We start from the raw sequence: 23,687 nt of genomic DNA, 5'->3' as shown, positions 1-23,687 counted from the left end.
CCCAGAAGGAGGAAATTGTTGCTTTCAGAAGGGAAGGGTGTTGGACAGATAAAACTATGACTACATACCATAGCAGGCCATAGCTAAATAATAGCATATGTAATTTTAAAAAAAGAAAAATAAGCAAAAGGAAAATAAAGTACATGAATTGCAGGAGGAATTAAATATCCAAATTTTTATTAAAAAATTCTGTCTGGTCCTGGGTGATAACAGATTCAATGTAGGTATGAATCCATGCACCAACTTCTATATACCATACAAAATATTTTTCCTTTTGGAAAACTCCAACTTTCTTAAAATTGCTAAACAGAGGTTTACAAAACACCATCTGTGGATCTCCTTCCCCATAGACCAGCAGATAATTTGATGTAAAGATCTGCTTGATAAGCCCATAATCCTGGCTTTCTAATAGAAACATCTCCTTTAAAAAATTGACTTAATTATTTAAAATAGTTTTATATTTACAAAAAAAATGAGAGAGCATACAGAGACTTCTCATACAACTCACACGCAGTTTCCTTATTAACATATTACATTAGTATGGTGTACTTATCATTAATATACCAAAACTGACATTGTTACTAACTAAAGTCCATACTTTAGTCAAATATCCTTAGTTTTTTCCTAACCCTTTTTCTGTTCTAGCAATCCATCCACCATACCAAATTCCTCTGGTTCTCATCTCTCCTTAGGTTCCCCTTGGCTATGACAGTTCCTCAGACTTTTCTTATTTTCGATGATCTTGACAGTTTTGAGTAACACTGGTCAAGTATTTTGCAGGGTATCCCCTCATTAGAATGTATCTGATGTTTTTACTCATAATTAGACCAGGGTTATGGGGTTTTAGGAAGAAGATCACAGAGGTAAAGGCCATTTTTTGTCACATTAAGACAGGATATATATTACAAACATGATTTATGACTGCTGATAGTGATCTTAAATGCCTGGCTGGGGTAATGATTATTAGGTTTCTCCACTATGAAGTTACTTCCTACCCCCCACTTTCCCTGTGGTACTCTTTATTATTATTATTATACTTTAAGCACTAGGATACATGTGCGGAATGTGTAGATTTGTTACACAGGTATACATGTGCCATGATGGTTTGCTACACCCATCAACCCATTATCTACATTAGGTATTTATACTAATGCTATCCCTCCCTTCACTGCATCATCCCCTGACAGGCCCTTCCCTATGTCCATGTGCTCTCATAGTCCAACTCCCACTTATGAATCAGAACACGCAGTGTTTGGTTTTCTGTTCTTGTGTTAGTTTGCTGAGAATTACGGTTTCCTGCTTTATCCATGTCCCTGAAAAGGACATGAACTCATCCTTTTTAATGACTGCATAGTATTTCATGGTGCATGTGGGCCACATTTTCTTTATCCAGTCTATCATTGATGGGCATTTGCATTGGTCCAAGTCTTTCCTATTGTGAATAGTGCCACAATAAACATACGTGTACATGTGTCTTTATAGTAGAATGATTTATAATCCTTTGGGTATATATCCAGTAATGGGATTGCTGAGTCAAATGGCATTACTATTTCTAGATCCTTGAGGAATAGCCACACTGTCTTCCAAAATGGCTCAACTAATGTACACTCTCACCAACAGTATAAAAGCATTCCTATTTCTCTATATCCTCTCTGACATCTGTTGTTCCTGACATTTTAATGATCACCATTCTAACTGGAGTGAGATGGTATCTCATTATGGTTTTGATTTGCATTTCTCTAATGACAAGTGATAATGAGCTTTTTCTTCATATGTTTGTTGGCTGCATAAATGTCTTCTTTTGAAAAGTGTCTGCTCATATCCTTCACCCACTTTTTGATGTGTGTGTGCGTTTTCTGCGTATTTAAGTTCTTTGTAGATTCTGGATATTAGCCCTTTGTCAGATGGATAGATTGCAAAAATTTCCTGCCATTCTGTAGGTTGCCTGTTCACTCTGATGATAGTTTCTCTTGCTGTGCAGAAGCTCTTTAGTTTAATTGGATCCCATTTATCAATTTTGGCTTTTTTGCTATTGCTTTTTTGTGTTTTAGTCATGAAGTCTTTGCCCATGCGTATGTGCTGAATGGTATTGCCTAGGTTTTCTTCTAGAGTTTGTATGGTTTTAGGTATTACATTTCAGTCTCTATTCCAGCTTGAGTTAATTTTTGTATAATGTGTAAAGAAGGGATCCAGTTTCATATTTCTGCATATGGCTAGCCAGTTTTGTCAACGCCATTTATGGAATTCTTTCCCCATTGCCTGTTTTTGTCAGATTTGTCAAAGACCCGATGGTTGTAGATGTGTGGTATTATTTCTGAGGCCTCTGTTCTGTTCCATTGGTTTACATCTCTGTTTTGGTACCAGTACCATGCTGTTTTGGTTACTGTTGCCTTGTAGTATAGTTTGAAATCAGGTAGTCTGATGCCTCCAGCTTGGTTCTTTTTGCTCAGAATTGACTTGGCTATATGGGCTCTTCTTTGGTTTCATATGAAATTTAAAGTAATTTTTTTTTTCTAATTTTGTGAAGAAAGTTAATGGTAGCTTGATGGGATAGCAGTGAATCCATAAGTTACTTTGGGTAGTATGGCCATTTTCATGAGACTGATTATTTTTATCCATGAGGATGAATGTTTTTCCATTTGTTTGTGTCCTCTATTATCTCCTTGAAGAGATCTTTCACATTCCTTGTGATTTGTATTCCTATGTATTCCTTATGAAGTTTAGTTTGGCTGGATATGAAATTCTGGATTGAAAATTCATTTCTTTAAGAATGTTTAATATTGGCCCCCATTCTCTTCTGACTTGAAGTGTTTATGCAGAGAGATAGCTGTTAGTCTGATGGGCTTCCCTTTATGGGTAACTCAACCTCTCTCTCTGGCTGCCCTTAACATTTTTTCCTTCATTTATCCTTGGTGAACCTGATGATTATGTGTTTTGGGGTTGCTCTTCTTGAAGAATATCTTTGTGGTGTTCTCTGAATTTGCTGAATTTGAATGTTGGCCTGTCTTGCTAGGTTTAGAAAGTCCTCCTGGATAATAACCTGAACAGTCTTTTCCAACTTGGTTTCAATATCCCTGTCACTTTCAGGTGCACCAAACAAATATAACTGCTAGCTCATTGTCTGCGTAAGCAGTCACCCAGTTTTGTGCTTGAAACCCAGGGTCCTGGTGGCATAGGCACCTGAGGGAATCTCCTTTTCTGCAGGTTGTGAGGATCCTGAGAAAAGCATAGTATCTGGGTTGCACTGCTTCCCTTGCCTAGGGAAGGGAGTTCCCTGACCCCTAGCACTTGCCTGGTGAGGCAATGCCCCACTCTGCTTCAGCTTGCCCTCTGTGGGCGGCATCCCCTGTCTAACCAGTCCCACTGAGTGAGCCAGTACATCAGTTGGAAATGCAGAAATCCTTCATCTTCTGCATTGATCTCGGTGGGAGCTGCAGATTGGAGCCCTTCCTATTTGGCCATCTTGGCAGCCACGCATACTGTACTCTTTGGAAGAAAGTCACAACCTATAGCCAACACTTAAAAAGAATGTAGAATTATGGTTCTTCTCCTTAAGGTGACAGTATCTATATAAATTGTTTGACATACTTTTGCACCAGGTATTTGTCTCCTCTCTTTATTAAATTATTTAATCCTTTACTTATATTGGTATGGACTCATGGATATTTATTCTACACCTTGTGTTATAATTCAATATAACTGTACTTGTATTGTTGTTCATATGGTCCCCTGGCTTTGGAAAATTTGAGAAAGCATTCAGTTGGCTCCTGTAATTCTTTGACATAGCTTCATCAATATGAGTTCTTTTTTTTTTTTTTTTTTTTTTTGCTTTTTATTTATTGCATTTTAGGTTTTGGGGTACATGTGAAGAACATGCAAGATTGTTGCACAGGTACACACATGGCAGTGTGGTTTGCTGCCTTCCTTCTCCTCACCTGTATCTGTCATTTCTCCCCATGATATCTCTTCCCACCTCCCCACCCCTCTGTCCCTCCCCCATTTCCCCCCAATGGACCCCAGTGTGTAGTGCATCAATATGAGTTTTTAATTTTCTCTGAGTAACTTTTTACTTTTTGTCAGGTCTAGATGCCCCAGGCTCATATTGTATATTTTATGCCCCGCTCTTAGAATCACAGCCATTTCTCCAAGAAGCCCTGATTCCTTTTACTGGCATTAGAAATCCAGGTCTGAGCTCTAGGCATGCTCATTGTTGCTGGGATGTCATTTATTTTAGGCCTTCTTTTTGGCATATTAAAGAAATACATGTGTGTATTCTATCCTATCTGTAAAGATATACTATCTTTGAACATATCAGCATGTTTTTCTGCACTTGGCTTATTTTAATTACTATACCATCCATGTTGTCACAAATAGTAGGATCTCCTATTTTAAGGCTGAATAATATTTCACTGTATATATGTGTATACCACATTTCTTTATTCATTCATTAATTAAAGAATGCTTGAATTGTTTCCATATCTTGGTTATTGTGAGTAATATTTCAATGAACATGGGAATACAGATATCTTTTCAAGACTCTGATTTTAATTCTTTTTTAATTCCCAGAAGTAGAATTGCTGGAAGGTATGACAGTTTTATTTTTAATTTTTGAGAAATCTTCATATTATTGCCCATAGCTACTGCACCACTTTACATGTCTGCCAACAATTGGCCAGCATTCCAATTTCTACACATCCTTGCCAACATGTTACATTTTGAGTGTTTTTTATAATAGTCATTTTAACAGGCATAAAATGATAACTCATTATTATTTAGATTTTCATTTCCTTGGTAAATAATGCTGCTACACATCTTTTTATATACCTGATATATATGTATTCTTTGTAGAAAAATGTGTTAAACTCCTTTGTCCATTAAAAAAAAAGTTTCTGCCAGGCGCGGTGGCTCAGGCCTGTAATCCTAACACTTTGGGAGGCCGAGGTGGGTGGATCACGAGGTCAAGAGATCAAGACCATCCTGGTCAACATGGTGAAACCCCATATCTACTAAAAATGCAAAAAATCAGCTGGGCATGGTGGCACGTGCCTGTAATCCCAGCTACTCAGGAGGCTGAGGCAGGAGAATTGCCTGAACCCAGGAGGCGGAGGTTGCGGTGAGCCGAGATCGCGCCATTGCACTCCAGCCTGGGTAACAAGAGCGAAACTCCGTCTCAAAAAAAAAAAAAAAAAAGTTTCTGCTATTGAGTTGAAGAAGTTCCTTATCCTGGAAATTATCAGATATATAATTTGAAAATATGTTCTCTCATCTCATAGTTTTTCTTTTTATTCTATTGTTTGTCTCTATTGCCATGCAGAGCTTTTTAATTTCATGTAATCTTACATGTCTATTTTTGTTTTTGTTGCTTGTACTTTTGGTCTCATATTCAAAAAATCATTGTCGAGACCAATGTCAAGAAGATTTACCCTATGTTTTTGATGGGAAGTTTTACATTTTCAGGTAGTAATTATAGTAGCCGAACTCCTAGAAGCAGAGAATGTAATAGTGATTGCTAGGAGCTGGAGAGTGGGGAAAACAGAGTGCTGCTTGCTCAGTGGGTACAAAGTTTTGGTTACTCTAGGATAGTAAATTCTAGAGATCTGCTGCACAACATATTGTTTATTGTTAACAACATGGTATTTTGTGTTTCAAAATTTCTTAAAAAGGCTATGTTGTGTTCTTATCACAAAACAGAAAATGAAAACGAAATAAAAAACAAAGAGATACAAGGAAACTTTAGAAGGTATTGAATATGTCTATTATTCTGATTGTGTTTATGGGTGTTTGCATATGCACCAACTCATAAAATGTTATCTAGTAAAGATATGCATATATTTCAACTAGATATAATCACTATACAAAGAACTGCTCATATTATTGTGTAAAATGTGATGAGTCTGTGCAGATCTTTGTATAGCTATTATATCTCAATGAAGGTGTTTTAAAAATTCTGGGAAATAAATACATAAATAAATAAGGAACCAGCTTTGTCTATTTAAGCCAAACATTAGTTCTTATGCATGTATTCAACACATGAATTATTTTAGCCCTGTCTCTTGACCCATCTGTAAACCTTTTCTCCCAATAGTGAGAAACTTGACTCCCATCATCCATCAACTCTTTAATTAATTGTTCCATTATAATATACATGTATAGCAATAGGAAAATTGTTAACCCATATGTCCATGGGATACATCTTTATTAACTAGAGGGCAGTGTTTGTGTTCAGTTCTGTTTCCCTTTAGACTTACAGGCGCCACTTATTTTCAAAATTATTTAGATCAGCCCCCCTCCACCCCAGACTCCTTCAGTGAGGTTGCCTTATACATTCGTAGTAGAGTGAGATTTTCTTGTCACAGTCTGCATTCCTTCCACATTCCTGGTCTTTTAAGTTATACTTTTAAACTGTATGCATTAAAATTCACTCTTTGTGCTGCAGCTGTCTATAAGTTTCAACAATTGCATAGTGACCCATATCCACAGGATAGTTGCAGTATCATACAGAATATTTTACTCTAAATATTCTCTGTACTTTATCCATTCATCCTTTTCATCCTCCCCTCTATTCCCTTTGAAGTTATTCATCTTGTTACTGTATCTATAGTTTTGTCTTTTCCAGAATGTCATATAGTTGGAATCATACATTATGTAGTGTTTTCAAATTAGCTTCTTACACTTAGAAACTTGCATTTAAGGTTCCTCTATATGTTTTCATGGTATGATAGCACATTATCATTTTTCATTATCACTGAGTAGTATTCCATCATATGGGTTTATAACAATTGTTTATTAATGTATTGAAGAACATCTTAGTTGCTTCCAGTTTTTTTGTAATTATGAATGAAGCTTCTATAAATATTGTGTGTGGTTTATTTGCATGGATATATGTTTTGAAATCAGTTGGGTAAATATGTATGAGGATGACTGCTGGAATGTATGTTAAGACTAGGTTTAACTTTGTAAAACACTAGCAATCATTCCTTCTGAAATGGCTATACCATTTTGTATTCCCACCAGCAATGAAGGAAATTTCCTATTGATCTGCCTCCTCATCAGTATTTGGGCTGCCAATTTCTAGGACTTTAGTTATTTTAACATTTGTCTACTAGTATCTCATTATTGTTTTAAGTCTCAATTTTCTGGTGAGAATGATAAGTATCTTTCCATATACTTATTTACTATCTGCATATCTTCTTTGATTATGTGTCTATTCATATCATCTGCTCATTTTTAAGTTGGGTTGTTTATTTTCTATTGTTGAGATTTAAGAATTCTTTGTATATTTTGATACATGTTCTTTATCAGATATGAGGTTTGCAAATACAGTCTGAGGGATCATGTTTTTATTTTGTTTTTAGTGAGTTTCAGGATTAGATCACACGTGACTTGGTGGACTTTGATTTTTTTGATCTTGAATTACATTGTGCTGATTGTTTGGAAAGAAAGTGTCTTTTTGAAAGCCACTGTATAGGTGTAACAAACTGTTCAATATCACAGAGTCCACAAATTTAAAAATGCAGTTAGAATATTTTATTTAATAATTTGACTTATACTTTCCTGCCTTAAAATATATTTACTTTTTTCTATAGAATCATAATATTTTTACTATTTTACTTTCTTTCTATTTGGATGATATTTCATTGTCCAGACAACTGTAGCATAAGTTAAAGGTATGTCTTTTAAATTGTGCATTCTTTCTTCTAACTGTTCAATATTCCTGTATTTATAATTTATTTAAACTTTCTTGGTATGGAAGCCAGTCAGCTAAATTGAGTTCATAGATAAACAAGACTGTTGAGTCAGTGGCTCGATACATTTATCATAATAATTTTCTGAATTAGTTAAACCTATCACAGGTACAATCTTACACCTGATTTTTCTCAAAATTTTCTTCAGATATCATTTGTCATGTGTGATTCATAAAGATTTATTGTGACAGTTCAGTCAATAATGCTTTGGGAATTTATTTAAACACATCAAGCATAGAAAAACATTCTGTTTGAAGAAAACTTTACAGAAGAAAGTTGACTTAGTATATTTGAAAATGAAAGTAAAAATATATTTTTCATAGTATTTAAAAATCAAGCATGATTTTTGCACCATCATAATTAGTCAGGCATATTGATTCTTACATTAAGCTCCTCTTTTTGATATATTGGCTTTAGAGTACCTTGAAAAATCTCCTTTAATTTTTAATTTATCAAATGTTGTTTAAGCAAGGATATTTTATATAAATGTGTTAGTGACTAGTTGTGCATGATGACATGTTAGACACTAAGGGAGATTTGAAAATATAGACAAAGCCTGGAATCCTTAAAGAATTTAGGCTAAACACATCTTGCAAAATAATGCTACAAATAAAGTCAGTAGATTATCTGGATTATAAAAACATAATAATGTATAATGTGCTTGCTCGTTTGTTAAAATTAAGAATACCTGGAGAGATATTGAGAAGACAATGTTATAAGTAAGATTAACAGCCAGAATATTGCAGAGGATTAGAATGAAATTAAGAACAGAGTGCTATCAGTGGAACTACAGAGAAAAGCAGATATGAGAGACTTTTAAAGTATTGGTAAAATTGAGTAATTGAGAAGATAAAGGATGTGAAAGACAGAGAATTCAAGGATATCCTGAATGAGTTGTGCTATTCGTACAACTAGATAAATTAAAATAAGTATTGATTGATGTGTTCATTACGGATAAATTCAGTCCTACGCTGATTGCATCTGATGTTGTAACTTTTCTAACTGTAGAAGTGCCGGTAGACACACGAAGCAGGAGCTGGGAAATGTTTATCCGTGTTATTATCATCCTCATCATTATGAGACAGGATCATTTCACCAAGGGGAAGAGTTCTAATACATCATTTGCAACTACTTTTTCTACTTAATTTCCTGTAAGCCTTTCCAGCAATCACTCAGCTTTGTGACTTCTACCTATCAATCCTTTGGTTCCATTGATACTGCTGATTCTTGAATAAACCAAGGTCATTCTTGGTTTAGTACTTCTAAACTGCCATCTCCTATGCTGGGAACCCTCCTCTACAAGACATTGAAATGGCAGGCTTCCTTCTTACTCAGGACCTCTGGTCAGGTATTCTGGTCAGATATTCTCTCTTCCAAAAGTTGTTCATCAAGTACCATATTTAAGAAACTACCATCAGTTTCTTTGTTCCTCTCTATCCCTACAATCTGCTTTTTAAAAATATTACTTGTCCTTTAAATTTTTAAAAATACTAATCTTTTCATTATTGAATTGTAGAAAATCTTTAAATGTAATGGATATAAATTATTTGTCAAATACATATATTGTACATTTCTTTTCAGTTCTTGGCTTATCTATTTTCTAACAAGTATCTTTTAATGAGCACTAATTTTTGGTTTAGATAAATTTAATTTTTAAAATAATTTAATTATTCACAGATTTGTACAAATATTATTATATTCAATTTTAGAACAATTTCATTCCCCCATAAGGAAATTCTTCACCCTTTAGGCATCACCATCTTCCCCTAAATTTCCCCATCTCTACATCACTAGAAAACAATTGTTTGGCTTCTATCTGTATGTATTGCCTATTCTGAAAATTTTAGTTAAATGGAATAATATAATATGTGGCCTACTGTGTCTGGCTTCTTCAATTAGCATGTTTTCAGGGTCCATTTAAGCTGTAGCATGTATCATTGCTTTGTTTCTTTTTATTGCTGAAAATATTTTATAGTATAAATATATTAAAATGTATTAACTCATCAGTTAATAAAAATCTGTGCTGCTTCTACTTTTTGCTTATTATGAACAATGCTGCTATGAACATTTGTAGACAAGTTTTGGTGTGAACATATTTTTTCATTTCTCTTGGGTGTATCACTAAGGTAAAATTCTTGAATCACATAACAATTCTATGTTTAACCATTTGAGGTACTTCTAGACTATTTTCAAAGCAGCTGTACCATTTTTCATTCATACCAATAATGTCTTGCTTTATTTTTTGAATAGCACTCATCACCATTTATATATTATGGCTTACATGTGTTCTGTCTCTATCACTCAGATGTTTTCTACTCTTAGCACAGGCACTTTATGTAGGATTCACAACTCTATGTCCAAAAAATGACTGATACAAGTAATACTTGATAAATAATTAATAAACTAGAATAAACTTTGTGAGTTAAAATTAGGCTGTGGTATGTATCTTTGGATATATGCATGGTGTTTTATTTCTACCAATTCCACTAAAAATAAAGAGATCAGAAACAAATTCTGTGAAATGATGCTGTAAATACTTTAAAAATTGTGTCTTGTATTGCTTCTTTCATTTTTTAAAGGCATGAAGTACTTCAAATTGTTTTAATGAATGTTTAATAAAAAATGAAACACAAATGACATAGATTTAACATTTTTAAAATTTTGCTGAAATGATAGATGTTTTTCAAGTCAAAGAAGACAGATAAGAATGATTGCGGAAATTCAAGCAAAAGAGAAATATGAGTCTGTGGGAAAGATAGCAAAAAAAAAGTGTGCTTAGAAAAGAGGTAATTAGGTAGAAGAAATGCATAATTTGCTATTTTACTCTTTATAATAGTAATATTAATGAAAGAATATGTGGAAGACAGACAAATGGTCTCTATTGAATCTACTAAGAGAGGACCCAAGAAAGGAAAGAAAAAAGGAAGAACTTTGAGATTTTCACTTTTTGTGAACTCTTCTATGAACTTCATATGAACTATAATCCCCCCAATAATCCTAGCCTATAAGAAGTATGATGTACATCTCAAGAAAACTGAGGTTCATAAAGGGAACATAACTTTTCTAAATAGAATAAAACAGTAATATTTGCACTCATATCTCAGCGACTCCAGAATTCATGGACACTTCACCACACAAAGCTACCTTCCCAAGAATTAGTGATTTTGTCTCCAGTGTCTTCGGGAAAGCACTCTGCCTCCAGTTGCCTTCATGATTATTCTGGTTTGCCTGGCGGGTGCATTATGGTAGTAGAGATGGCTCTCTCCCTTATGGAAACTAAAAGCCATTAAATCAATCCATGTAATGCTCCATGCTGCCATCCCAAGTAGCTCCTTTCTTTCGCCCCTCCTCCCTTCATCCTTTTTCTCCTTTCCCCCTCTTTCCCTCTGTCTTTCTCTAGCTTTTTCTTTCTTTTTAAAGTTTGTTTAGTGGTTAAGAAGAGGGGGTTAGTAGTAAGACTGTTTTAGGGGTTGAATTGTGTCCCCTTTCCAATTTATATGTTAAAGTTTTATCTCTCAGTACCTCAGAATGCAACTAAAGAAGATCTCTAATGAGGTTACTAAGAATAGGTGGGGGGATAGATGAGCATTGGCAGGGGGTGGGGGATTGGAAGGGATAACATTAGGAGAAATACCAATTGTAGATAATGGCCAGGGAGTGGGGATGGAAGCAGCATACCACGGTAGCACATGTATACTTATGCAACAAACCTGCACATTGTGCATATGCACCCCAGGACTTAAAGTATAATAATAAAAAAAGAATAAATGCCATTGGGGTTGAGCCCTAATCCAATATATCTGGTACCCTATAAAAAAACAGGAGAAGGAGGCTGAGGCTGGAGAATTGCCTGAACCCAGGAGGCGGAGGTTGCAGTGAGCCGAGATCGCGCCATTGCACTCCAGCCTGGGTAACAAGAGCGAAACTCCGTCTCAAAAACAAAAACAAAAACAAAAACAAAAACAAACAAACAAACAAACAAACAAAAAATAGGGTATTGGGACACAGACAAATAGAGGAAAGACTGAACATCTTTAAATCAAGAACAAAAGCTCAGAAGAAATCAATCTTACTAATCATCTTGATCTCAAATTTCTAGCCTTTAGGACCACGAGGAAATAACAAACTATTCAGTTTAGCACTTTGTTATGGCAGCCCTAGCCAACTAAAACAGACCATACAAACACCAGTTCTGTAACTTACTAATTATATAAAACTGACACTATATTTCTTTGCTTCTATCTCTATTTACTTATCTATAAAATGGGTACTTTACTAGAACCTAGGACATAGTATTATAATGGATTAAATAGAAAAGAATTAGAACGGAGAATAGCTTGATAATGTTAGCTATTATGATTTTTATAAGTAATTTTTGAAAACCTCTTGGGTACACTGTAGAAATAGAAGCTCAATATTTATAGAGCTTATTCTGTGTTAAGAATGTCATCTCAGACTTTTTGAAGGTCTAAAAATATAATTGAAAAATAGCAGTGATTTGGAAAGAGTTTAAAGGTCCAACTGAGAGACATTTTTGTTTGAGTTTGATTAAGCATGGGAGCTAAGATTGCAAGACTGCAAGAGGTAAGGTGAAGCAGTACAGGTATCAATGTAAAAGTCATGCTCTAAAGATTCATATCCATGGGAGCTAAAATATTTTGGCAATTTGGCTTTGGTGGTTTGAAGAAAAAAACCTCAAAGGGAATGAATGGCATTGGGAGGTTGAGGTGGGTGGATCACGAGGTCAAGAGATCGAGACCATCCTGGCCAACATGGTGAAACCCCGTCTCTACTAAAAATACAAAAAATCAGCTGGGCATGGTGGTGCGTGCCCGTAATCCCAGCTACTCAGGAGGCTGAGACAGGAGAATTGCTGGAACTAACAAAAGCAAAACTCCGTCTCAAAAAAAAAAAAAAAAAAAAGGGAATGGTAACAGATATTGACAAGAATGAGATGTATGGGATGAAAAAAGAAAAAAAAAAGAGCAAGAGGCTTATATAGAATTAAAGAGACTAATAGGATTAAATTATAACATTAGATTTCTATTTCAACATTTTGAGAAAGGCATGATACAACTAGTTGGTAGTTATTGATCTATTTTATCAGCCGTTCTATAGTATATACATTATTTTGTCATCTTTAAGTGAATCTTGAAAAAATATATGGTGCGTACATGTATACCAAAAGCATGGTACTTACATAATTAAAAGTTTCTAGTTCAGATTTTTCTCACTTTATTACATATTGTTGAATTTTTTTCTTTCTTAAAGTTTTACTATTAATATCTAAGCTCAATGAATACTTTGCCATGTCTAAAGGAAAGAAATTTCACTTTAGCTGCTTATTTATGGTGTATCAGTTTAACTCAGGAGAGACAAAACCTGACAACCAGAAAAGAAGAAAAAAAATAACCTGAAGAATCTTTCTCATTTTCTGCTCAGCAGTGGCTACTGTCGTTGTCCTCTTGTTGATTACTTCCATCCACTGAATTTGGCTCATCTCCAGGGGGCCTACCCTTCTGTCCACTAAAACCTGGCAGCCTGTTTTTTTTTTTTTTTTTTTTTGTTTTTTTCTTTTTAATCTTTAACTGATGTGCTTTCATTTTGTTTTATTTTATTTTACTTTGACTGTTTTTCATTTGGGGTGAGTTTACAGCACACTAATACCAAAGAAAATGAATAAAGAAAGAAAACATTAGAATAAAACTATGGTGGAGGAGAGGGGGACAAGAAACTCTACAGGAATTCTGACAGCTTTCTATTTCCTATTTTTCAAGTTTACTTTTGGTAAGTAGTATTCTCAGTTGTAAATCAACAAAATATTGACAAGAACTAGGATTTGCAAGTAGATTTTTGTTAATAAACATTCTTTACTAGATTTCCAACTCTATTTCCCCAATGGAGAACTTGCATAGTCTCAGGGAGAGGTTTGAGAGCCAGATTTTTCTCAGGAAAAGAGTATTTCCTGAATAAATACACTGTGGGAATGCAAATGTTTGGGCAGTTTCCCAAGGGAGGTCTAAAGCTGTGTAACTGCACATTTGCCACATACCACATTCTGACAAGTCGGCACAGAGCCTACTTTATCTCTTTATTAATGTCTCTGTTGGGTCCCACATTTTTGGGGTATTGAGTCATCACTATAAAGATTATTTTGACATTAAGGTTATTTATATATGACTTAAATTAAAAAGATAAAATTGTGTAACTTTGGCTATATGGTGAATATATACCACATTTATTTTAAGAACTAATATTAGAAGTGCAAAGATGTATCATTATAAAACATCATTTTTACAATGATTTACTATTTTCTTTTTCTTCATTTTTTTTGTTATACAAATGTTTATTATTTACTAAAACCAGTGGACCTCTTATCAAATTCTGCTTGGTAACAAAATCTTATCACAGTTTTAATAAAAAGAAAAAAAAAAGAATCTATTTGTCTCATTGTCACTAGTTAGACTTTCTGAAAGGTCATTTAATCCAGACTTATTCAGTGCATTAATCAAATTCTCAGGCATCGCATGAACTCCCTCTTGATCTTGCCAGGCAACCAGGAGCTGTTTAGCTCTCATCTTTATGTCTCCACTGTCACACTCAATCTGACTAATTTCTGAGTCTTTCATTTCTAAGTAGGGAGCCAGAATCTTCCATTGTTCATCCAGCTTGTTGGCAAATACCTCTATTTGTTCCCCTGTTACAGGTTTGTCTCCCCAAACATCAGGACTTTCATTTTCCTTCAGTAAAGCATCATTATCTTCCTCATCTTCATCCTCACCTTTTTTTTTTTTTTTTTTTTTTTTTTTTTTTTTTTTTTTTTTTTTTTTGTGATAGGACTTTAAATAAATAAATAAATAAATAAATAAATAAATAAATATATATATATAAAATTGCGTTTTAGGTTTTGGGGTACATGTGAAGAACATACAAGATTGTTGCATAGGTGCATACATAGCAACGTGCTTTGCTGCCTTCCTCCCCAGCACCTATATCTGGCATTTCTCCCCATGTTATCCCTCCCCATCTCCCCACCCACTGCTGTCCCTCCCCTAGTTCCCCACCACAGACCCTAGTGTGTGATGCTTCCCTCCCTGTGTCCACATGTTCTCATTGTTCAACACCTACCTATGAGTGAGAACATGCGGTGTTTGATTTTCTGTTCTTGTGTCAGTTTGCTGAAAATATTGATTTCCAGGTTCATTCATGTCCCTGCAAAGAACAGGAACTCATTGTTTTTTTATGGCTGCATAGTATTCCATGGCGTATTATGTGCCACATTTTCTTTGTCCAGTCTATCATCCTCACCTGTTTTTATTTCTTCAGAAGGAGGCAGTAATTCCTTGGCTAGCTTTATTACCATATTTTCAAGGTATTCTGTTAAACTTTTAAACTGCCGGTTGATTGGTTGGAGGAAGTGAGGATTTCTCCGTGCTAATAGTCTCAGGGCTCTCCAACCATAATTTGAATTGTTCACAGCCTTATATTCATTTTCAACCATATTTTCAGGGTCTGCCCATTCAATGGCTTCTTCAAAGAATTCCTCCAAATTGGAAATATATTCCCTGTCTCTGATTTACAGGCTTCCATATTATCAGGACAGATTCCAAAGCCTTATTAACTCCTCATTTCCCATCAGAATTTTTTTGCTGGGTCCTTTCCCTAGGAAGTCCTCAGGCGTTGTTCTCTTTCAAATTATTCTCCTAGGTTTGTATCTGATTTTCTCTCTCTCACAAAACTTGGGCAACTTTCATTTTTCCATGAATTCCAGCTTTCTTCAGTGTTTATTATATACTCTACGATCTTTGAAAATCTTTCTCCATCGGGGATTTTCAGGTAGGAGTTGATAAACTGATTTGTAGTATCTTCAATTCAAAGTGATTGTTCATCAGTTAAACCATAGTTTGAACTTTTGAATTTGACCTGCTCCTTGAGATATTGGAATAAAATTAGATACTGCAACAGGTTGTGTCAATGAAAGTTACTGTCACTCAGTTGTAAATCCATCAGCTTTTCACTTGTTAAAAATTTTGCAAAATATACATGCTCTCCTCCTGTTTTTAATTCTTCCATCTTTTTTTTTTTGAGCACTAAGTATCATCTAATTTGTAACTCTTAAAAACAACTAAAACTTTTTCAGAATAATTGAGAAAAGTTTTCCACAAAATCTTCTCATAGCATTGCACAGGGTTCCTGAAGTAATCCTGAAGTGACCAGAATTTTTGATACAGGTTTTAATCAACTGGAATAGAGCATGTTGTTGGAGCTTCCTCATCTCCCATTTCACCTTCTTCTACATCCATGCCTTCTTCTCTATCTTCCATGTGCTTCTGAGCCAGGGTGCTTTCCTGCTCATTGGTATTGAAAACAGTGACATTTTCCAGATTAAACTGACTCTGTAAGTTAAGACCTGATTTTTCAGATAGAGGGAAAAGCCTAGCCAAAAAGAGCTGAACTGGTCCACAGAAGACTGTATTCTGGGATTTAGATAATCTTCTTAGGAGATCATTGCACATACATAGTAAATAATTTTTCCCAGTAGAATAGAATGTATTTGATTTCCAAGTAGCAACATTTTTTTCCACAAAAGTAAATATTGTGTCACACTGATCCAAAGGAAGACAATCCAAAACATCTCCCAACAATATAAAAGGTGTAGATGTGGTACAAATACCCAGGCAGTCTGGCTCTAAAGCCTGTTTTCCTTACCATTAAGCTTCAGTTACTCGACCAATAGCAAGAGAAATAATAACTAAAATGTTTTCATATGATAAATGATTTATAATTTCTTTTTCTAGAACACCTCTGAAAGCTTGATCGAGGGTACATTTTTTTTTTTTTTTCATTTTCACTGCTAGGTACCTGGATGAAGGTACTTAACAATGGCTTGATGTTTTTGGTGTTCAAGGCCTCTCTGGTAGACTTCGTAAACCACGTCTGTGCTTCAGGCAAACAGAAGAGTGGCGGCATCGGAGACTGATTTACTATTTTCAGGGTGGTTTCTTATCTGTTAGGCTACGTATTGACAATAATACTGTCCAGGTATTTTGAATAGTACTATGCAGGTATATTGAATTTATCTTAGTGCTACATAAAATATTTTTCAGCATCATATGCATAGATGGCTAGTGACAGAGGTAGAACTAGAACTTCTACTGTGTTATCCCAGAGCATCCTAAAAATAAACAAAGTAGATGAAATAGAGGCCAAAGCCTCCCCTCCCAGTAAAACATAATGAATAAATAATTTACTTAAGTGTCTCTCTCTGTATACATTTTTTAATGTTACCTTAATTCAGCTTGAAGAAAATGATTGGAACTATCACAAAGCAAACTATAGGATAAAACCTGGTTTCTCTGGTTTGCCAATTCTACAAGTAGAACTCATTTACCAATATAAGTTTGATCATTATTGTAATTTTTGATTCAGTGAGTTGCCTAAATGTTTTCTATTTCTAGATTAAACTCTAAATTTCATTTATATTTATTATCATAAAATACTTCCACATCACTCTATCCACATATAAAAAGGAATCTGGGTTTCAGCCCAAATCCTAATTAACCTCATTAGAGAAGGGAATAATTCATAAAGTTTAGAAACCTGGAGATTTGCATATTACATCTGGGAATAGGGCAGAGAAGTTCACCCAACAGTGAAAGCCAGAATGAATGGATTAGTACAAGCCTAAACAAGGAAATGTCTAAAGAGAAACTTGAATTTATTCATTTCTTCCAGATTTACTGGTTTGTCTACAAAGAGAATAAAATACCTAGGAATTCAACTAACAAAGGATGTAAAGGACCTCTTCAAGGAGAACTACAAACTACTGCTCAATGAAATAAGAGGGGACACAAATAGATGAAAAAACATCTCCAAAATGCTCATGGTTGGGAAAAATCAACATCGTGAAAATGGCCATATTGCCCAAAGTAATTTATAGATTCAATGCTATCCCCATCAAGCTACCAATGACCTTCTTCACAGAACTGGAAAAAACACTTTAAACTTCATATGGAACCAAAAGAGAGCCCACAGCCAAAATAATCCTAAGCAAAAAGAACAAAGCTGGAGGCATCGCACTACCTGACTTCAAACTATACTGCAAGGCCACATTAATCAAAACAGCATACTACTGGTACCAAAACAGAGACAAAGACCAATGGAACAGAACAGGCCTCAGAAGCAACACCACACATCTACAATCATCTGATCTTTGACAAGCCTTACAAAAACAAGCAATGAGAAAAGAATTCCCTGTTTAATAAATGGTGTTGGGAAAACTGGCTAGCTATGAGCAGAAAGCAGAAACTGGACCCTTCTTGACACCTTACACTAAAATTAACTCCAGATGGATTAAAGATCTAAACATAAGACCTAACACCATAAAAACTCTAGAAGAAAACCTAGACAAAAGCATTCAGGACATAGGCATAGGCAAGACCTTCATGACTAAATCACCAAAAGCAATGACAACAAAAGCCAAAATAGATCAATGGGATCTACTTAAACTCCAGAGCTTCTGTACAGCAAAAGAAAACAATCATTAGAGTGAACCAGCAACCAACAGAATGGGAAAAAGTTTTTGCAATCTACCCATCTGACAAAGGGTTAATATCCAGAATCTACAAAGAACTAAAACAGATTTACAAGAAGAAAACAAACCCATTCAAAAGTAGGAGAAGGATATGAACTGACACTTTACAAAAGAAGACATTGATGAAGCCAAGAAACATATGATAAAATGCTCATCATAACTAGTCATTAGAGAAATGCAAATCAAAACTACATTGGGATACTGTCTCACACCAGTTAGAATGGCGATCATTAAACAATCTGGAGACAACAGATGCTGGAAAGGATGTGGAGAAATAAGAACACTTTTACACTGTTGGTGGGAGTGTAAATTAGTTCAACCATTGTGGAAGACGTTGTTTGTGGGAGTGTAAATTAGTTCAACCATTGTGGAATACAGTGTGGTGATTTCTCAAGGACCTAGAAATAGAAATCCCATTTGACCCAGCAATTCCATTACTGGGTATATACCCAAAGAATTATAAATTGTTCTATTATAAAGACATATGCACACGTATGTTCATGACTGCACTGTTTACAATAGCAAAGACCTGAAACCAACCCAGATGTCCATCATCGATAGACTGGATAAAGAAAATGCGGCACATATACACCATGGAATACTACATAACCATAAAAAATCATGAGTTTGAGTTCTTCATAGGGACATGGATCAATCTGGAAATGATCATTCTCAGCAAACTGACACAAGAACAGAAAACCAAACACCGTATGTTATCATTCATAGGCTGGTGTTGAACAATTAGAACACATGGACACAGGGAGGGGAGCATCACACACTGTGGTCAGTTGGAGGGGCTATGGGAAGGACAGCAGAGGTGGGGAGGGTGGGGAGGAATAATAAGGGGAGAAATACCAGATATAGGTGATGGGGGGAATGAAGGCAGCAAACCACATTTCCATGTGTGTACCTATGCAACAATCCTGCATGATATGCACATGTACCCCAGAACCTAAATTACAATAAAAAAAGAGGAACTTGGAAAATCTGTTAAGTACTATATTTCGTTTCTTTTCAAACATGAAAGGAAAGACAAAGCATCTATATCCCAGTTTTAAAAAAATCTTGGCTAAAGAGTTTAAAAGAGCAATCTCTGTTTCATGTGAGTCTCCTTTCAAACATAGTCAATTCAAATTATCTGGAATTAATTTTTATATGTAGATTAAGTCTGTTTAGATTTGTTCTGTAGATGCCACTTTATTACTATAGGGAGGCTGAATTACAATTTGTCCTTCTATCAGTCTTTAATGCAAATAGTTGTCATTGTTGAATCCTTATTATTATTTTGTTTTTCTCATTGTATCTCACACTTGCCTTAAGAAAATGTTATCTTATGCTCATTTTAAGAAATAGGGGTTCAAAGTAACAAAATAAATTGTCCAAAAAACTGCTTGTAAGTGGCAGTGTAACTATATCTGACCCTGAAGCAAATGCCTTTAATCACTGCTCTATGCTGTCAGATTTTTAAAAATAGTGTTGGTGAAAGAAAATTAGTAAAAGTCATATTTAAACATGGATGTATAGATTGATTAGTGTGATTGATTTTAATAAAATGATAAGAATTTGAAAAAGGCAGTAAAGATTTGATAGAGGCAGTCATCATCTTATAATGGCATCATATTCCAAACTATGTTGGTAGGACCAGTTTTTTGGAACTCTGAACATACAGTATTATAAATAAAATTTATGTTGACAGTCAAGTTGGTAGAAACAAGCAAACATGAATAAAAAAGCCTCAATACATAAGGATAAGGATGAACTGGTCCAGATTTGAGGTTTGGCAAGAATACTGCATCAGACCCAGCTCAGGTGGCTTTTATTTCCTGTCACTTTCAACCTAGCCAACAAAGTCTTAGAATGGATCTTCACCAGGTAACGATACAAGTGATTTTGTGGGTGAAGTTCTCGGAAGCTATCTTAGTTTGCTAGGGCTGCTATAACAAAATATCAAAGACCGTGTGGCTTAAACAACAGAAATTTGTACCTCACAGTTCTGGAGGCTAGGAAATTCAAGATCAAGGTGCTGGCCCAGTGGTTCCTGGTGAGGGTTCTCTCTTGGCTTGCCAATGGTGGCTGCTTTCTCGCTATGTCCTCACATGGCCTTTCCTGTCCTGTGTGCACATGGAGACAGAGAGAGAGAGAGACAGAAAGAGATGTCTTTCTCTTCTTTAAGACCATCAGTCTTATTGAATTAGGATTGAACACTTATTATCTCATTTAACTTAATTATCTCCTAAAAGTCTTACCTTCAAATATAGTCACATTGGGGGTTGAGTCTCCAACATTTTGGGGATACACATTTCAGAGCAGGAACATTCCCAGTATTTCAAGGAAGTGCTTCTAACTTGGTTAGTAAATTTGTCTTGGAAGTGGGGTTACTGCCCTTCTATCAGTAGGCTGGGGCTGAAGATACATTAGCTCTAGGGTCTACTTTCTCATGTGCAATTCAATTCTTTCCTTTCTGCATAGCTACAGACTTCCATTCTGTTTCTTGCAACATTATTATTAACCTTTAAGCAGTGCTGGTTATACCTATCACATTTCTGTAGAAAATACGGAAATCGCCAGCTTCTTATGTTGTACATTTTATGATCATTTGCCCAAATCATGGTGTTTGTTTGTTTGTGGTTGTTTTTTTAAAGTCGAAGAACTAGTCTGGGAAAACGAATGTTTTCTAGAAATGTCCTCCAATGAGAAAGTGTATTTTTTGCTCACAATAAGAAGGAAAGACTTGGCAGGAAAAACAGATCCTCACTGTTTAATTTCTTTTCTACCCTCATTTCTCAACTGTAATTGCAAAACACATGTAAGAGAGCAGAAGGCATTGCCCAGGAAGTCAATTCTTGTAACCTGAAATTGAGAAATAGATTTGTTTACTGATTCAGTTAGTTGTTCAGACTAGCTATGAAAGGACACAGAAGGCTTATTTTAAAATTGGAGATCTTTTTTCTAATTATGCATAATAAAATTCATATACTAAACATTCTAATGGCCCCAATCTAAATATGTAGTATGTATCACAATATTTGAGGAAAATGATCAGTCATTATCACTAATACGAAAAATGGTGGATAGATATTCCCAGTGGGAGCAGAGAGAAATTTCTGATAAATCCTACCCATATTGTCATTATTATCTCTCCACTTTTGGCATCCTGCCCCAACTTAATCTCATGAATGGAATGAAAATACTGCTTCTATATAAAATCTCTATACAAATGGTGTTTTTCAGAGCATAAAATAGTTGATGGTTATGTTCTCTTCCTTCTTATGCTTTTAAAATAACTGTGCCTCTTCCTGTGTTACACATTATATATTTATTTGCTTACTCTGTCTTTTCTTTCACATTGAAATGTGGGAATCACATTTGTTCTTTCTGGTACCCACTGGAACTCAATGTATATTTGTGGAATAAATCTTTTATGAATTAAAGATTCAGTAAAAATTGTTTTATTTTGTATTTTCTCTTACAGAAAGCAAAAGGTCACTGGAGAAATTTAAAACAAATATACAAGCTAAAATTATTTTAAATGGTGTCAATAAAAGTGAATATAATGGGTAATGAACTTCAAGTATAAATTAATCCTTTATTATAGAGAAGACAATTATTACTTAATCACTTTTTCCTTTCTAATGCCTTTGTTTTTTAGAAAATATGCCCGAATTCTGTAATCATGAAATGTATTCTCAAAACTCCTATTAAATAGACAGTAATGGAGTCACATCAGCATCAGGCTGCAACTGATTTGCTAAGGAGTCAATATCTTTATAGATTTGAGTTAATCACTGTTTGTAGAGAGATATGTGGTATAGAGTTGCACAGAAGGCCAGTACTAGAGAGGCTGTTATAATAAGCTTAGTTGTTTATATTGTACTTTCTGGCTTAGCTCATGACTATAGAGTCTCTAATATACTGTGCAGTCTACCAAAGAATTCCAAATTGCTTTCAAGGTTTATTATGTAAGGTGTTTATTGTGTCTGAACAAATTTGGTCCCACAATAAATCATTAAAATGTGATGTATTTTATTGACATCTTATTGATGCAATAATTAGTTTCTTTTTACAGTTATTAAACATGTGAAAAACAAAAAAATAAATGTTTTCACAGAATTTTTTCTCTATATTTTGCAAACTTTTGATTAGAAATAATTTTCATATTAATTTTTCTATTTTAAAATATCTATAGCATATTCCTCTTTTGATATAATTTATATGACCATGATAAGCTTACATGTTCTCTGTCACTCACAAATATTATTTTTTCTCATCTCTGTAATGGGAAAAATTTGAAAAAGGTTTATCAATGAAATCATTTAAGTGTTGTCTATTTTATTTATGTTTGATGCCATTTACAAAAAATAGTTCATTTTTCATCTAAGTGATGTATCAACATAAGTCTAAAGAAAGCACTCTGTGATATTGTTAAACTGGTATTCATTATAATTAAACAAAATTTTACTATGACCATTCATAATACACTTAAATACTTTCTTCCAAAGGTAGAAAGGATTGAGAGAATGAAGATTTCTTACAAACTGCTTTTATTTAATTTTTTTTTTTCAAAATTGTAGTATTCTGCTTATTTTTTAGCTACATATTTAACTGTTCTATTCTTTTACTATTTAAAAAATTAAAACTGCCTTTTTAAATTGGAAAAGTAATACATGTCTATTGTTTCGAAATCATAAAATATAAAGCAGAATACAGAAAATACAGAATAACCACCAATCTACCTATTCAGAAACAACTTCTGTTGTGTATGATTTCTTATGCACATAAATATGTGTGTGTGTATACATGTGACTGTATTTATATGATCATATGCAAATGATCACTGCACATATATTGCTTGGTAAACTCCTTTGTCATTGAATGAGATAATATTAGTGACTTTTGAATAGGAACAGCTCTGGTATGCAGCTCCCAGTGAGATCAACACAGAAGATGGGTGATTTTTGCATTTCTAACTGAGGTACCTGGCTCATCTCATTGGAACTGGTTAGACAGTAGGCATAGCCCACAGAGGGCAAGCCAAAGTAGGGTAGAGTGTCGCTTCACCTAGGAAGTGCAAGAGATCAGGGAACTCCCTCCCTTAGCCAAGAAAAGCTGTGAGGGACTATGCCGTGAGGAACTCCAGCGCAGATACATTATGCTTGTCCCATGGTCTTTGCAACCTGCAGACCAGGAGAATCCCTCAGATGCCTATGCCACCAAGGCCGTGGATTTTTAGAACAAAACTGGGCAGCCATTTGGGCAGACATTGAACTAGCTACAAAAGATTTTTTTTTCATATCCCAGTGGCACCTGAATGCCAGCAGGAGATAATCATTCACTCCCCTAGAAAGGAG

The 23,687-nt window shown here is 34.8% G+C and overlaps 1 protein-coding gene and 1 pseudogene across 3 annotated transcripts in view; both read right to left on the bottom strand.

Moving 5' to 3' along the window:
- Nucleotides 1–23,687, bottom strand: part of TFPI (tissue factor pathway inhibitor) — an 87,369-nt gene that overhangs the window by 42,681 nt on the left and 21,001 nt on the right. For 2 of the 3 annotated variants that reach the window (XM_074399372.1, XM_010351589.3), the window contains exon 2: nt 20,324–20,450. The exons of the other annotated variant lie outside the window; for it this stretch is intronic. The gene's annotated coding sequence lies outside the window, so the exon portion shown is untranslated. The remainder of the gene's footprint in view (nt 1–20,323; nt 20,451–23,687) is intronic. 3 annotated transcript variants of the gene reach the window in all.
- LOC101041502 (THO complex subunit 1 pseudogene) lies at nt 4,028–21,461 on the bottom strand (annotated as a pseudogene).

The sequence above is a fragment of the Saimiri boliviensis genome, chromosome 5, assembly GCF_048565385.1.
Source record: "Saimiri boliviensis isolate mSaiBol1 chromosome 5, mSaiBol1.pri, whole genome shotgun sequence".
In the NCBI taxonomy this organism is placed as follows: domain Eukaryota; kingdom Metazoa; phylum Chordata; class Mammalia; order Primates; family Cebidae; genus Saimiri; species Saimiri boliviensis.
Note: the sequence above shows the minus strand (reverse complement) of the source record. Positions and strands in the feature narration are given on the sequence as shown.